The sequence below is a fragment of the Pinus tabuliformis genome, chromosome 2_1 (genome assembly GCF_031772625.1).
Source record: "Pinus tabuliformis cultivar Carrire ecotype Pingquan chromosome 2_1, CPIR1, whole genome shotgun sequence".
NCBI lineage: Eukaryota > Viridiplantae > Streptophyta > Pinopsida > Pinales > Pinaceae > Pinus > Pinus tabuliformis.
Window position 1 is genome coordinate 190,784,998 of NC_142299.1, and position 18,231 is coordinate 190,803,228.

An 18,231-nucleotide genomic window follows, 5' to 3' on the forward strand; every position below is an offset into this window, starting at 1 on the left:
GAGTTAAAATAAATAAATATTAGGTAATATATATATATATATATATATATATATATATATATATATATATATTAAAAATAAATAAATAAACAAATATTAATTGATTATAAACAGAAGAGACCAGAAACGAGGGGAGGGGAGGAGGAGGGGTGAAAAGGAAGGAAGCGACTAGGAAGAGAGAGATGGGACCCAACATCTACTGATTTTCCAACCATCCTCTCTATTGAGATTTCTCAGCCTGTTTTCAATTTCCAGAGCTTCCCTAAATATCCGATGATGGAACTGAGAAACCCTAGCAATGACACTAGCCTCTTTAATACAATCATGATGATTGGTTTTTTCTGCATGCTCAGCTAAAGCCAAAGACTTTGATCTCCTATGCTTAAGGTTAGTTGCGTGTTCACTAATCCTTTGATTGATGTAACGGCCCATCTCACCAATATACGGGGTCCCACATGAACAAGGGATAATATATACCCTTTTTATATCTTTAGGGTCAATAGGATCCTTTACTGATCTGAGGGACATATGAATGGTGTTAAGGGGCCTAAAGGTTACAGGGATACTATGCATCTTGAGAATCCTTGCAATCTTATCAATGGTCCCCTGAACAAACGGAAGATGGACACCTGGAATACGCTCCTTTGGTTCCCTTTTGGTAAGAGAATTCCTACCAGCTTTTATGAAAGCCTTCTGTCCCATGTATCTACTATAACCATTCACAACAAAGACATCAAGGAGATGGGATTTTTCTTTCTCAAAGCTCTTTTTATCTGATATCCTTAGGGCCCTGGTAGCAAGGGTATTGAGAACCCCCATCTTCTGAGCAGGGAAATGGTGGGAACTGGCATGAAGATATTGCTCCATATGCATTTTCTTTCGAAAAACTTGGTGGGAGAGGGAACCATCACTATTCTTAGAAATAAGAATATCAAGGAAAGGGAGACATCCATCAACTTCCCGCTCTTTAGTGAACTTAATGGCCAAGGATTGACTGTTGAGATGATCGAAGAACGGATCTAGTTCCTCTTGGCCATGAGACCAGATAACATTGGTGTCATCCACATACCTTTTCTAAAGCTTGGGAAGGAGATAGGATGAGTTAAGAGCCTTGGACTCAAAATATTCCATAAACATATTAGCAACGACAGGGGATAGGGGTGAGCCCATTGCAACCCCACAGGTTTGCTCAAAGAACTCTCCCTCAAAACAAAAAATGGTGGAAGTGAGGCAGATCTCAACTAACTGAGCCATGTCAAGATCTGTAAGGAGGTTGATAACCTCTAAGACCTCGCTAATAAGGATGCAAGAGTATAGGGAGACAACATCTAAACTAACAAGAATATTCTGAGGGTCAAGCTTAATGTCCTTGAGTTCATTAATAAAGGAACCAGAGTCTTTTACAAAGGACTCCGTATGACCAACTAATGGCTTAAGTCTTAATGTAAGGAACTTAGTAATTCCATTTCGTTTGCAATATTTGATAAAAGCTCTTGAAATGTACTCACCACCTTTATCTGATCGAAGAATTTTAATGTTCTTTCATGTTTGCTTTTCAACCATACTCTTGAATTCTTTGAAGTATTCAAACACATCACTTTAGTTTCTTATAAAGTATGCCCAGGTGTATCTAGTGCTATCATCAATAAATATAAGAAAGTAATATGCTCCACCAAGTGACTTAGTTTGCATTCGACCACATACATCAATATGTACTAGTTCAAGTATTTCATGTTTTCCTCTATTTTCGTGCACATGAAATTCTTCCCTATGTTGTTTTCCTAATGCACAACCTTCATATTAAAAGTGTTCACCATTAATATTTGGAAGAGATTCTACCATCAATTTATTTTGTAGTAATATTAGTTCATTATGATTTAAGTGTCCATGCTTTTGATGCCAAAGCTCTATATTTGACATGCCTATTGATGCCAAAGTTTGATGCCCATTCTTCATTACATCCAACTTGTATAATCCTCCAACTCTCATTCCTATTACAACAAACTTGTAGTTTTCTTGCACGTCCTTTACGAAACAATGTGATTTCACAAATTCAACTTTTAAATGTTGATCTGTAATAGTAGAGACTGAAATCAAGTTCTTCTTTAATCTTGGAACATACACCACATTTTGAATTTGTTTTTCTTGTCCATTAGGCATCATAACACTTATATCACCTTATCCTTTAATTTCATGTGATCTATTATCTCCTAAATAGATGTGTCCACCATTATTAATCTCATGATAAATATCAAACCAATCTCTTTTGCATGACATGTGGACTGATGCACCAGAATCTATAAAATAAGCATATCATCATCCATTTTTGGTGATAAAGCAGCATTGGACACAAAAAATTTAAGATTGCGAATGTCATGACTAATTGCTTCATCTATATCAACATAATTACCTGAATGCCTTCTTTGTTTAAATTGATTAGGCCTTCTTTTCATGTAATTCTTATAAAAATGACCAGGGTTTACACAATAATAACACACATCATCTCTACTTGATTTTACATTTTTCCTTGGTAAAGGTGTACCTTGAAATGATTTTACCTGTGGTTTTTTGCCTTTATTTTTCTCCCACTTGTTTCCTTTGAAGGGTTGCATCACTTTGGCCATCAATGCTAAATCTGAACTGGGAGATTTTTGTTTAAGACTTCTTCTCCTCTCTTCTACCTGCATAAGTATACCTACCAACTCATCAAAAGTAAGAGCCTTCTCTATAGCTGAAAGACCAATGATAAACATTTGATATTCATCAAGAATTCCATTTAATGTCACAGTAACTGAGTCTGTACTAGATATTGTTTCACCAGTGTCACCTAATTTATCCTTTAGATTATTAATTCTAGAAATAAAAGTACTGACACTTTCATTTTCTCCCAGCTTAATTGAAAGAAGCTTACTCTTTAAATACAATATTTGATTTGTAATCTTCATCTCATACAAATTTTTGAGAGTGTCCCATGTCTCCTTGGATGTTTTGCACTCTCTAATGTGTGGAATAATGTTTTCCTTAACGGACATTCAAAAAATCACCTTCGATTCGTTTTCTCATCATTCCCAATCTTGAATTGTAACATCTATGGCTTGAGGGGATACTGGTTTGACTTCAGCTCGAGACACAATCGTCCATATATTATAGCCTTCCATTAAAGTTTGCAACTTAAACTTCCAATTTGCATAATTTTCACCATCTAACTTGTTAGAATCTCATAAATAAGATTCTGCTAATACATTTTCCATTATCAATAGCCTTATAAATCTTTAAATACCAACGACCAAACTTTTCACAACTTCAATAATTTTCTTTTTTGTTTTTTGTTTTTACTCAATCACAAATAATAACGCATCACCTTTTTAAAACTAATTTTTACTTACTCCTTACCCCTCTTTATTATTATTATTATTATTACTTCATAATAAAAAAAGGCACAAAGCATAATTGTACTGTTACTTCAAAGAATGGATCGTCCTTTCCCAAAACAAATTCTTCACCTTAAGGATTTCTTAAAAAAAAGAATCATAGAAGACAGATAGAACAACACACACTTTAGACTTGACCACGACTACCTTTCACAAATGACATTTAAGATTATTTAAACCTTACAAGATTTTTTTTTTTAAATATGTGAGCACCACTAAAGATCGACGGAAACTGTTCACTATATATGCAGCTATCTTCACACAATATACATTTAACTACAGAAATATGCCCCCTCCTTTTTTCTGGCAGGAGAGCTGCAGACTTCTTGTTTTATGATTCTGTGTTCCAAGCTCTTTCAGTGTTCTTTTGTGCACTTTAATCGATCAACACTTCTGTACACTGAAATTGCTCCTTGATATCTTACTTTCACGAAGATCAATCTAACACAACCTTGCCCTCCAACTAGCAACCTTCACCAAAATACACACTACACACAAAGAATCCTCTATAACACGCCCTCAAAAATTTCTCAAACTCATAGTCAGTCAGATCTCTAGTTGCAGTATCTACCAAAAATCCATTCACTGACACACCTTTGCACATTCTCTGTAGCTACAACAACTCTCACGACCGCATCACTTGTAGCAAAAGACTCATAGAATAGTTTCTCACACATTTCTGCACACAACATGCTCAAACTCCTTCAGTAATCTCAAACTCACACTCTCACCATTTTCTGATACCAAATCAAAGAATGCAGCATGAACACTGAACACAAAATACACTACTTGTTCATTTCATTATCTAACCAAAGATTTTTATACACAGCAGAGAAGTTTATGGATTCTGGTTGTCAATAACTTCTTTAGGACACTACGTGAAGTCTCTAGAAATCTTGAAACCATCCCCTGAACTCTCGAGATAATTAAGCATTTAATGAGTTTGGTGGTTGAAATTAATGTTTCCAACAACTCTATGCTCTATAACGCAATTTTGAGATAACACTCGATTTTTCGCATTTCTGATTTTCGGTTGCCACTTTTGGCTGACCCTCTTAATATTTGTCGCTGACATGTATGATATCTTTCCAAATTTCCAAATTACAAATTAATGAAAAGTAAAATGATATATTATAATGATTTTATTATATAGTTCAACTATTAAATTAATGTATACATATTTTAAACATCCTACTAAAAGTGGGTTTTTTTTATTATGAACATATGTTAAAGTGGTGCATTGAATCCCGTCAAGATAATGAATCTGTACTTAACCTATGATATATTTCCAAATCTCCAAATTAGTGAAAAGTAAAATGATATATTATAATGATTTTATTCTATAGTTTAGATATTAAATTAGCGTATATAAATTTTATACATCCTATTAAAAGTGGTTTTGTTACTATGAACATATATTAAAGTGGTGCATTTAGTCCCGGCAAGATAATGAATCTGTACTTACCTAGGATATCTTTCCAAATTTCCAAATTAAAGAAAAGTAAAATGATATATTATAATGATTTTATTGTATAGTTCCGCTATTAAATTAATGTATATATATTTTAAACATCTTATTAGTCCTTGCCTACGGCAGCGCAGGGACTATTAGCGTTCGATCGGCGGTTGACTGACTATTAATTTATGCGTTGACCGTAAATTTGTATCGGTTATTTAGTATTTAACCAAATTTTATGTTGGGCAGTTTCTGTGCAAAAACATTTAGCCAAAGTTTTGTATTTACCCTCTTATTGCCCGCATCACTTGCCCGATGTTAGTTTGGTGTGGGCAACTTAATTTATCCTAAGTTTCAAAATTGGCGTGTGGACCTTGCATGAACGCAACACCCTTATACTTGTCATCGTTCACTGACACGATTGTTTACAGTTGTCGACATGTCTTCATTCCACCGCCCTCTATCTTCATTCAGGTTATCTATCTTCATTCACCACCCTCTATCTTCATTCAGGTTATCTATCTTCATTCAGGTTAGCAAACACATTTTTCATACATGCGCGCATGTTAGCAAATGTTTCAGGGGTTCCTCGCAATTATGGCAGAATACAAAGACTTTGGGCACTATGGGATATTTTTCTCAGGGGAGTTTCTTAATTCAAGCACAGTCATTTCATTTCACGACCACCCGAGTAATCCACATATCTGAGAGGTGATTTTCAATTGCCGAAATTGCAATCTTTTTTCATATTATGGTGCTGAATTTTGTCTTTTAATTACTGCTGCTTGTACATTGTTAATCCCCATGCCCCCAACAATGCAAGAGCCTAGTTTTGGATTCGTTATTCAAGGAAAAAAGATTTCTTCAACTTTGTAATTTACAGGTAGCAGAGCCACAGTTTTAAACTCAATTGTCAATTCTTTTTATCCTCTGTGCATAACCATAGCCAATGCTATTTTTACTGATTAGGCTTAGATTGATACCATGCATACTTAATCAGGAAGTGCCATTTGATTATGCCTGCCAAACGCATTTGGGTGTAAAGGCACGGGCTGTTAAATTGGTTTATACCTATAAATTGTTATTCTTGCAATGTAGCTTCAGTAAGTTTTAAAAGTTGAAGTAAGGTTCCCTAAAAGTCCATAACAGACAAGCTCTACTTTCAGATTATTATCGGTGAAAACCTATCGACCCTAACACAGATTTAATTTTGTAAAAGCAATTTTGGCTGGTGACGGGATATTTATAAATGTTCGCATTCAAACATGGGTTTAGTGTGTGTCCTGTCTAGTTTGGTTGCAGATGCAAGCTGCGCTTCTGGGGAATTTAGTTGTTTACCTTGGCAATTGGCACTGATAGAACGTTCGTGGTATGATGATTTCATTTTACTTCATTGCTTGGTTTAATGCAACATTGATTGTTACCTTCCTATTCCTTTCCTGAAAATTACTGTTCTCTGGCAGTGGAACTAGACTTTAAAAATGTCATCTGGAGGGTTCTTGAATGCTCAGTTATCCAAGAAGACATCCATTTTTGGGATGAAACTCTGGGTCCTCATTGGTTTGGCTGTTGGAACATTCATTTTCTTAATTCTCTTTATGTTATCTCTTTGGCTTGGTTCTCGGAGAAGGCCGAGGAGAATACTAGAAAAGCTGCCCATTAACCAAATCCCAAAAGTTTCAAAGGAGATAAAAGAAGTAACAGTTGATAGAAAAGGGATTAACAATCCTCCCCAAGGTGATGCAATTGGCTTCACTAATCAGGGCAATTCCAGCAAGAAAAATTCAGACAAAGTTTTGGTGCCCGTGGGGGTAAAGGGTTTTTCTGATGCAAAGAAGAGTAGTCCAGGGGCAGCTAGTCTCTGTGAAGAGAGCCTTTACAGTTACTACAGAAATTTTATGTGGATCCTCATGAGTCATATTCAAAGAGGTTGGATCCACATAAAATTTTTGTAGTAACTGTAAAGGCTCTCTTCACAGAGACTAGCTGCCTCGCAGCCATCTTGTTAATCTTGATATAAAGTTCTTACCAGAAAATAAAAGTTCTTACCAGTGAATAATGTTCTGTACAAACTAAAGTTCAAAAGCACCAGTAAATAAAAGTTCTTACCAGTGAATAATGTTCTGTACAAACTAAAAGTTCAAAAGCTACAGGTGTAGGTTGCAACCTGTTTTTCACATACAGATTCCACAATAACCCATTAATTGATTCCAAGAAATAATCATCTATACTTTGGCATTGTATCGCTTTGTCACTGTCTCTGAATTTGCAACGCTTTGTCACTATCTCTGAATTTGCAAAGCTTTTCGGCATTTCCATCGTTCCAAATTTGTAGTTTTAGCCCTTCTAGCGTGTGGAGGTACATATGGTGTAATTCTAGAACTGCTGGAATCAGTTGAAGCTGGGTTGGAACTGCTTCCAAATTGGCCTGAATTATCTTTTCGGCAGCAGTGGACCAAAAGCATCTGGACTGTTTTATTCTTCAGCTGGGTTGTTTTATTCTCTAGCTGAACTCATGGATTTTCTAGATTTTATGCTCGAATTTTCTGGAGTGCTTCTCTAGCATTTTCCATGGACGAAAGGTAAAGTAACCCATCTCCTGTTTCAGGTGACATTTTATTGGGCTCATGGCAACAACAATGAAGTTGTTGATTCAGGCATTGATATCGTATTGTGTATTACAACTGTCAATGGTGGACACAGCTCATGCATGTTCGCCATATGTATAGAGTTACAACTCAGCGACCATCTTCTAAAACTTTTGATAGGATGTGTCCTTTTCACTCACGCAATACTTAACTCATGGGCCTCTGCATGATGGGTAGGGCGTTTGTTCTCCACTTCACAATTTCTTTCTCCACGGAACCAAAAAGTGCCACGCCAACATCAAAGAGGTTGGATCCACGTAAAATTTCTGTAGTAACTGTAAAGGCTCTCTTTCTTTTGTTTCAGGTTGTGATGTTGCTTTAAAAACATATTAAAAGTGCCTCCGGGAGAACGATATCATTTCGAAACATATCATACAAAACTTATTCTCCTTGTTGACATTTATGGAATATAAATTTATTTAAAATATGTACAGTTGCTTAGAACTCTTAGTGAATAATAAATTCATGTACTCCATTAAACCCTTAGTAATGACAACGAGTGAGTGATATTAAATGAATTCTCGTTACTATAATATTATCACGTTGTTTATGCTATGGTACAATGTTGTTTTTTTGGTAATTTTAAAATTATTTTTATTTATTTATCTGTATAAATTTATAAAAGAGATAAATAATTATATATTAAGTATTTTTTACTTTTTTATATAAATTTTTATACTAATTTTTAATTAGATTATTCTCGAGGATATAAGATAGAATATACATTATGTAATAGATTAGCTGCCCCGCTGCCATCTTGCTAGTCTTGATATAAACTTGACTCAACTCCCACCTTTCATGACTTTATACCTCACCCCCTAAAAAAATTCATAATCAAAACTAAACTACTTGGAGTGCATGCAAAATGGAACTACAACTACGTGGAGTGCATGCATAGTCTCTTATAAGCAGGGACTGCCGCTACGCAGTTGCACTTATTAAAAGTGGTTTTGTTATTATGCACATACTTTAAAGTGGCGCATTTAATCCCGTCAAGATAATGAATCTGTACTTAACGAACCGTAATAATAGTTCAGAGCAATACGCTGGACATTAAGATCTTGAATTTTCTTTTTCAAGGCCAGCATATACTTATCGTAAGGATTATGTGACAAATATAGAAAATTTCGTGCTTCCTTTCCGTTCCAATCTTCGACAAGAGATGCATGCATCTTCTCCGTCGTGTGAGACAGAGATGTACGCCTTCACATTGCTTACGATGACAGTCAATTCGACGGAAACTTATTATAGCGAAAGGGATCGTACAATTAAACGGATATGGAGTCCAGGAGTTGGTGCAAAACAATTCTATACAGGTTGTGTAAGTTGTCTAGGTTTATTAGTCATAGCGTCCGATCAACAGCCCCTCTTGTCCACATTGTCCTTTGAAACTGGAAAAGATCGGCAAGTTGCCTACACTATTAGTGATGATCACAATTCATATCATTTGTTTTAATGGTAGCTGTGCATTGCTGCAGTATTTTCCCACCCCAATTTCGCCGACCATGAGGAAACAACCAAATATATTAACAATCTTAGACGCTAACTGATTTGACTATGAGCAATGAATAGTTTAGTGATATCTTGGCCAAGTATTTTCGGTTCGCATGGAAATACAATACAAAAGTTGAAATGATAGAAATTGAAGCACAATAATCTGAATGACGGGAAACTGTTTTGTAAATATTAAGCCCTTGGTGGATACCGATGAGCTTTTCAGAAAACCAAGAGCTTTAAGAAGAAAACTGGACATGGATGAGCATTTCCCATAACCATGAGCTCTAAGAAGGAGGCAGTTGTGATGACGCTGGAACTTGATCATACCCATAACTTATCGATTGAGTAGAAGCTGCCAATGGGATGCCCTCTTCCATGTCAACTAGTTGTCAAGATGTATTCTAGGTTTTTTTAAGTAAATATGATGTTGTTGAGCTTAGTAGTGTAAGGATTAAATGTCTTGTGAGAGATTCATGTCGAGTATTTGATATCGTCAAGATTAAAGCATAGTTACCAAGTTCCCTACCGGCAAAAAGAATTCGGAAATTCGCTGATTCGGTTCGGTACGACGAATAATTCGTCCCTTTCTAATTCGGTACAGCGGTGAACGATTTTGATCAAAGCTATCTATCAGTTTATGTCCAGCATCTACTGTGTTGCTCCTGTTGAGTTGACCAACAGTGTGGTTGTGTAAAACAATGAAGCTCGGGCTCTGTAACCATGGATACATACAAATCATCCCTCAATAAAATCACACAATAAATAAATAAATTGAATTTTTCAAATAAATATTATAAAATAACGCAGCCTGTTCAAATTTTAAAATTGAAATTTTATAAAAATAATGCAACGATCTTTGAATAATGCAATTTTAATAATGCAATTTTAATATTATTTTTGAAAGTTTTAATGCGCGTAATTTTTTAGTTTTTATAAAAAAATTATGGGGTACTTTTTTAGAGGATTAATCAGAAAATTGGAGAAATGTAGAGGATTAATGAAAAATCATAAATGGATTTTTCATTAATCCTCTAGCGTATGAGGACATTATTTGAAAAGATTTGTAACATTTCATCTGAGTATCCTTCCTAATGTGTAAATATGATAAGTTGGGTGATTAGGTTAGTTTTTGATTATATTTGAGTCCATACTTCATCATAATATAAATTAATTTGTTAAAAAATAATAATTTTAACTAATAAATAAATATACTTACGTTTATATTAATTTATAAACAAGGAAAAGGGCAAGAGGAGCGGTGTAAATATTATTTTGTCTGAGATTATAAGTCTTTAGTTGTACCAGTATTAGGTTTATTTCGATTTATGTATTTTATTCTTTTATTTGTTCCGAATTTTATGAATGAGTATATATTGTTTATATAACTATAGTTCGCAGGAGAAGGATTGAAAGAAATGCTTGAACTTTGAGAAAAATAAATTATGTATCCATTCTTTATAGGTCATGGCTACGTATTTTATAGTTGTCATCCATATATGCGAAAAATTCAAGTGTATAAGTAATGGTTGAGTTGAGGATCGAGGACGGAGGACGGAGCCGAATACCATCAGCCATGGCGGACGCTAAGGCCGTTACAGTCAGAACTCGCAAGATCATGACTAACAGGCTTTTATCAAGGAAGCAATTTGTGACTGATGTTCTTCATCCTGGCAGGCCAAATGTATCTAAGGCCGAACTGAAGGAGAAGCTTGCGAAGCTATATGAGGTCAGAGATCCGCAGACAATATTTGTCTTTGGGCTCAGAACCCAATTCAGAGGTGGAAAATCGTCAGGTTTCGGCTTGATTTATGACAGTTTGGAGCATGCCAAGAAATATGAACCCAAGTACAGGCTTATCAGGCACTGGAAGGTGGCCGTTTCCATCGCCAGTCTGCTGTTCATCAGGCGGCTTACGCTCACGCCAACAATTCCATACCTTACGGCATCTCTTCATGTTTGAGAACCAGTACCTCGCCCAGATGAAGCATATTGAGCTCCAGTTTGAGTTAAGGAAGGGGTGTGCCTCCATCTCTCTCGCTACATGACTTGCCTAGATCAGTCGAAGCCTAGAGCAGAACTTGCCTCATGAAAGGATGTGAGTGCGTATAACTACTTGCCTTATGACATTCTCTTTTTTCAGGAAGGCGTAGCCCATACCATACCATCGCATATCACTCCTCCAGCAACATAGCACAACTTAGGGCTTGTTTCCTATCCAACCCTAGAGCAATACTATAGAACTGGATGCCATTCTATCTCTTTAACCATTAGGTGCTCATCCCCCTGCATGGTCACTCTGGAGTCTATTTTAGGCCTTCCTATCATTTATTACCCGATGTGTATATTCAGGCATCCGGCAACTCCATGCATGAGTTACTAATTAGGTTTTTCTCTTTTTTCAGGAAGGCATAGCCCATCGCATCGCTATAACTACATAGCACCGCTATAGGGTATGATTCCCTTAAACCCTAGAGAAATGCTATAGCACTGCTCCGGCAACATCGCTTTCATTACAGTTATCTATCCCAGCGTAGCCTCTCCATAACTGCTCTAGAAGTGCCCCAACCTAATAGCAGTAATTTGGGATTTACGCGTACACATGAGGTCACCACTTGCCTATTAATAAGAAAAAGGAAACCAAGTTCACCCAAAGGTCTGGATTCAGTTTGTGTTCGACTAGTGAATTTGAACAAAGAAAGCCGATCTCAATCTGTGGGTCTTAATTCGCCCAGTCTTTTCAACCCGCCATGACTTCCTCTATTTGACCAAGGATCTCTATCCAGTGTTTATCCTAGGCTGCTCTTTCCACTACTCTACCTAGCCTGGAAAACGACCTCGATATAGTTTCTTTCTTGGATAGAAGAAAGGATAGGGTGAGGGATTTATCGCTCATCCATCATATGGATGAGGGTGAGCCTGTCGAACTCTCGACCTATGGGAGAGGTAACGTGCGAGGAGAGGCCTGGTAGGGTGAGCCTGCTTGCGCATCATGACTGGAAGAAATGCATAATGACATATGCCCATAGCAACATTTTCTGCTAAAGCGTAATGACATATATAATGAATGTCACTATCTCTGGTCTCGAAGTCATAGCAAGTCGATCACAGCCAGGAGTAGCCTTAAGGGCATAGCCAAGTAGGTCCTATTCGATGCTGCCAATCAGAGCCGGCAGTAAATCTTAGTCGATCATTGCTGATAGCCGCTAGTAGCCGGTAGTCCTAACCAGGAGTCATAGACGATAGACAAGAGCTGGTTGCTTGTTGCTTGTTGCCGGTAGCTGGTAGTCCTTTTGCCAGGAGTCCTCGCCGATCATAGACAGAAGGTCATTGCCCCAAAAATAGATAGATGGGGGTCAGCCGAGAGTCAAGCATAGCCAGAAGGTAATTGCCAGCCGGTCTCATTTCCACCCAGCCGATAGCCTCATTGCCAGTCAGAGCCAACCAGTCATTGCCGAGTTGTTATAGCCAATTGTCAGTGGTCATTGTCAGCCGATCATCATCGCTGGGCTGGGATCATGGGCTGGGATGGACGAACAAGGATGAACGCTACGGAACATTTGAATGGACCTACATCCGCTGACCTATACCGCGGAACAATGGAATGTTCCTACCTGGGCTAGATTGAAGGAATGACGATGCTTACTTACATTGATTCACAATTCGAGGATCATATGCTACAGACAAGTGGCTATACAATTTCTTACAGAACTGAAAGCCAAGTCCACTATAATGCAATCAGTGAATTAGTACTGCTTTCATTACTTGCTTCGTTGCTTGCCGTCGGTTCGGGGGGAGCACCGACCTGCCTAGTTTGAACGATCTTTGAACGATCGCCAGATTCAAGAGATTGCCCATGTTCCCAACAGATGAGATTGAGCCATTGGGGCATGCTTGTTTACTTATGAGCATATCGATATTGATTGGATTGATTGCCTACCAGATTCGGCATTGAACAACTTCTAATTGCCCATTTTGGTCTAATAACAACTCGTTTTGATCGGGTCGGATGGAATATCTATTATTCTCATCGGGGCACATAAATGCATTTTCTTATTTAGTCAGAATGCCATTTCAGTAACTTGACCTAATGGATTGTCTTTGGAGCCATCCATGTTGGTTACTTAACGAGCATAACTACAGCAGGGCAGTCCATGCAGCTTCATGCTTGGACTAAGATAGTCTCTTAAGGCTGCCATTGACTAATCGAGAAGAAATCTATACATCAATACATAGAGATACATATGATACTCGCATATCTACGTGATACTCGATCCCGTGAAATCCATAAACGAGAAAGAAACATATGCTTTTAGGTTATGCGCCTTTGTTTGGCCCAGGCAATAAGTTGAGTTGGAACAAATTGACAACAACAAAACCTTCTCATTTGCTGGTTTTTTCTATTCAAATCTCCTCTTTGACAAGATTGAACCTGTATCCGCTTAGACCTAATCAATGGGATACATACTAGCTTAGATCTTTATACTAATGTAAGCATATCCCTAATTATAACAATGCAGTTACTACGAATATACATATACCTCAGTGTTCTGGAATATGATTAGGGTAATAGAAATGCTTATGATGATACTGGTTACGTATTATCCCTATCTAATAACATGTATTCTATCTCTATCAGTACTTGCTTACAGTTATGGTATCTCTCTAATCAATTCAGCTTATCCTATGCTTGTAAGTTGATCAGTACACGTGTTATCCCTAATCAATGATCTCTAAGCTTGGTTATGTTCAAGCTCTTCCCTAACTAGTTACACTCATTCAATATGGTAAGGCTTCTACATGATCTATGTTTACAGTGATATAAAGATTACAGTCTTATTCCCATAATGATTATATGGATAACTACCCTTATCAAGCTAAGCTCTAGTTCTACATACAATATGGAGTTCAACTTAGATAAGCACATATGAGCTATAAGTAGTTGCCTAATTATCACTATTGAGATAACTAAGCTGCTTGTATCACTAGCTTTCATGAACTTAGAAGATACAGGTAATTGCATAATTGATTACAGTGAATACATGTAACTAATGTAACAGTACGGGCTTAGATAGAACCAATAAGCATATACATAATAATAAGAGGTTAGTATAAGTTATCCCCATATAATCTATTATGGAGAAAGCTAGAGTGACACATCTTAATAATGTCATAACTCTAATAAGCTAGTGCTAGATTAGAGAATACGATAGGTTACATACTCAATCTATGTGTTATAAGTAAGCTCTAAGGTCCATAGATTAGGGATAGACTGTTTATACAGGAGCTCTAGCTTCTCTACTCATATTGTACAGGTAAGCATTCCATACAAACAAGCTTAACTAGAAACCAAGCACAAACAGCTTAAGTGTTATAGCTATATTATGGATTAGCTTAGACCCTATGTGTTTATGAAGCTATGATGGATAAGCATTACCCTATGACTAAGCATGATGTTCCAGTGTTCACTCTTATTCTACAATAGTAATCAATGGTAATAGATAATGTTCATCTCTTGTGTAAGCTGGTAAAGATAGTACAAGCTCGAACTCACATAGTGAACCAATGCTATGATTGATACTACGAGTAAGCTCTCTACTATTGCCTGTACTCATGATACTTAACCATGCTAACCCTTATTCAGCTCATTACATGGTATTCCAATATCTGTTTTATATACGTAATAGTTATGAAAGCTCTTCTATCTCATATCTATACTGTTACCTCTTGATTACTGGCATGTGAATCTTATGGAGATAAGGTACCATGTTTATAGAGATACTCTCTATGATATAAGCTCTTAGTTCTTAATCTAACTAAGCCACCTATTACTACCATTGCTTTACTAATCACGATATGGACTGTAATAAGAGGCTAATCCGTAATATTGATCTAACTAGTAATGACTAGAATACTAGTACCTATGAATGAGCTAGTGTGATTACTGTAATCAAAGCAGTGAAAGCTTAGTAGTAATGTAAGAGTAATGAAACCCATATAGAATGATTCACTATGTACTGCTGTAGAAAGTACGTGTATATTTTAGATAAGTAATGGTGATGATACTAGTATCCATGTTACATAAGAGCTTACTAAACAGATCAGTGTAATCGATTGTATTACTAGTATAAGGTGAATACGGGTCAATGGTTACCATTATCACTATCATTTCCCTTTGATTTCCATAGGTCTTGATATTCCAAACATTACAGTAATGCTATATCACACATTAAGGTATATAAGCTTATCACATACAGCTTACCTGTACTAACTAAGCTCAAGATTACTACCCTTTTGTTACTGTATACCCATATTGAATCAAACCACATTACCTTTATATCATAGGGCATAAGTATCACCAAGCTGGTTATAAGGGTTAAGCTTTACTCGGCTTAATATGTAACACTAGTAGTAATACCATGATTAAGCTCTATGTAATATGATGCTATCTGTATAAGTAATGCCGAGTGTAACCAATACAGTAATGAATATGATGGATCTATTACTCTTATTACGTATTACTAACACCTCTTGTTACACGTTACAGAGCTATAACTAGTATAGGATGTTTATAAAATGAAGCTATGTTGAACTATGAATACCATTGGTCTCTATTCCAATACAGTACTGTTTCCATTCACTTGATATGATGTAATAACAGGAATAGCTGTAATATTGATACAAGCTAACCATATTTGCATAATTAGAGTGACTCTGGTTCATCATGCTTTATTCATTACAAAGAGAAGCTGGTTATAGCTTAAGAGTGATAAGCCATGTTGTATACATGATCCTTGGATACTAGTAAGCTTACCTTATATTCATAACAGCTTAAACACATGAACTCAGTAGTTCCAGTATAGGAAAGACTTGAATTTCTCAAATTTATGCTGTTGAGATACAATGAAAGACTAATCTATCACCCTTGTTCACTGCTTCTTCCATCCCAGCTGTCAATTTTTCTGATTACCAGTTTCTACCCTCCACAACGGCCATCCACAGAGGGTTTTCCTATCTACAACATTCCAAAGAGATCAAATATTTAAGGGTGTGCGCCTGCATAGAATCACTAGATAGCTAGCCCCCATATAGTTAGTAACAAATAGTGATAAAACGCGATAGCATGCATCTCAAGAATGGACTAAATAGCATGCATCTTGTTGAAACGAGCATCGGAAATATTAGAATAGTTAGAATAACGGTCGAGGAGTATAGTATTATATAAGATGTTCAATCTATAGCTTTTACTTATATAAGGTTCAGTCACCTGCATTTCTCATAGTGACTAATAGGCCCTACTATAAATGAAAGGCAAGCACACGATTCGTCAATAGACGCGGCCTTGCTCTCTTACTTGATAAGGTATGGGGGTGTGGAAACATTGGTAAACCTGTTACCAGTACGCCCTCTTTATTATATAAGCGTGGTATTATTCTTATTTGGGCTCTCCCCCTGCTACTATACTATATAAAAAGATGTTCTCTTACTCTTTTCATAATCGGGTCCAGCCAACCGCCGATCCACTCTCATTTCAACATAGCCCGCATCTTTATTTATTCCTTCATTGGGATTTTCCAACGTTTCCCCCCTCTTTCTTATATAAGCATGGTGAAGTTCCGGTTCATCCTCGTTTGGCCTTTAGGAAGAACGGGCCTTTCTATTCGTTCACATTCTCTTATTCACGTAATAAAGTGGTGGGTAGAAGGGCGTATCCATCTGATATATTGAAAACACTATCTATATAAAATAGATTTCTTTTTTGGGTTTTTTTTATTATCTTCTTAGATTCGCTTAGATAATAATACCGCAGGGTGGGTGGGATAGAAGATGGAAACTCCGGCTTCCGAAGATGGCTCGCCTAAGAATGAATGGGTTGCATGTGGGCCCTATTATTATGAAAGCCACCCTACTCTTATTATTTCAGGTGGGAATTAGTTTGTGGGATCGGGTCGAAGGGTGGTGGGATCATATTGACTATCAACAGAGTGGGCAGCAAGCATTATAGAAGTAAGAGTTCGTGCGCCCATACCACCTTAGATAATAATAGGGGCCTCTTTGGAAATGCCATCGAAGTGCGGATAGTAACCAAGGGACTCTTATTTAAGCCCGGGGCCTTAAAAGTCAATAATAAGGGGGGGCACGCATGAGCTCGGGCGGACCCAGCCCTCCCATTCCACATTTCTAATAAATAAGGGCCCCCAAAGAGAAATATCCCACCCATTTATCCCAGTTGACTCTATTCCCTGCGACCCGTTTCACCTGCTCCTACTAGAAACAGAAGGCCGGGCACACATTCCTATATATGATTAAGGGGGATTCAAGCAAAAAACCACTAAGAAGAGTAGGGGGGCCAGCGGAGACAACTACAACGGCCGGCCTGTTCAGTGCTATCAGTTAAGTGCTATCAGTGGCCTTATCAGTGCTTTCAGTTAAGTTAAGTGCTATCAGTAGCCAAGGAAATACATATCAGTTACATATAAGTATCCAAGGTGCGAAGCTGCTTGTCCCTCCGGGGGGCAAGGAAATCACCATCGAGGAAACCTACATTCAGGGGACGATTACACCTCCATATACACCTCCATATGGAAAGAAGGCGAAGCCCTACCTCCATTCTCTGATTTCACCATAATGAGTCAAAGTCTATCTCCTGTTATCCGGGATCGTCGGAAACCATATTCGGGGATCACCTTTTGATATGCATCTTTTCATATGGATATTCATGAAAAGGAAAAACCCGAAACGAGCGAGTGTGTGTATGTGTTTAGAGGGAAGTAAAAGGTTTGACCTTATATTTGTATGGTTATGGTTTGTAATGGAGGCACCGCGCCTCTTTTTTTTATCCGGTCTTTCCAAGTCCTGTTTTGGGTGGTGAATCACACGTCTCCGAAATAAGTAAGATAAGAGGGGGGGAACTAGGATTATGTTCGGGGAAAAACACCATGCATAGGCGAAAAAAGCATACATATAGCCCTTTCAATCTTGCTTGGTATCACGGGCATTGAATGCCCAAGCGTTAGGACCCATTATGGAAGATCGTCTAAATAGTGGAGTGGGTGAACAAGGTCGACTTCGTCCATCGATTTGGTTGGCATATATGAGCAAGCGGGTTTATGGTTGATGTGACATGTCCTCAGGGGCAGTGTGCTCGTCTCACAGCGGGGTAATGGAGTGCTGGGTAAGTGGATAGTATCGGTAACTGAAG

At 37.3% G+C, this 18,231-nt stretch overlaps 1 pseudogene; it reads left to right on the forward strand.

Moving 5' to 3' along the window:
* The first annotated feature begins 10,605 nt into the window (after positions 1-10,605).
* LOC149199374 (small ribosomal subunit protein eS24z pseudogene) lies at positions 10,606-10,992 on the forward strand (annotated as a pseudogene).
* Positions 10,993-18,231: the final 7,239 nt, after the last annotated feature.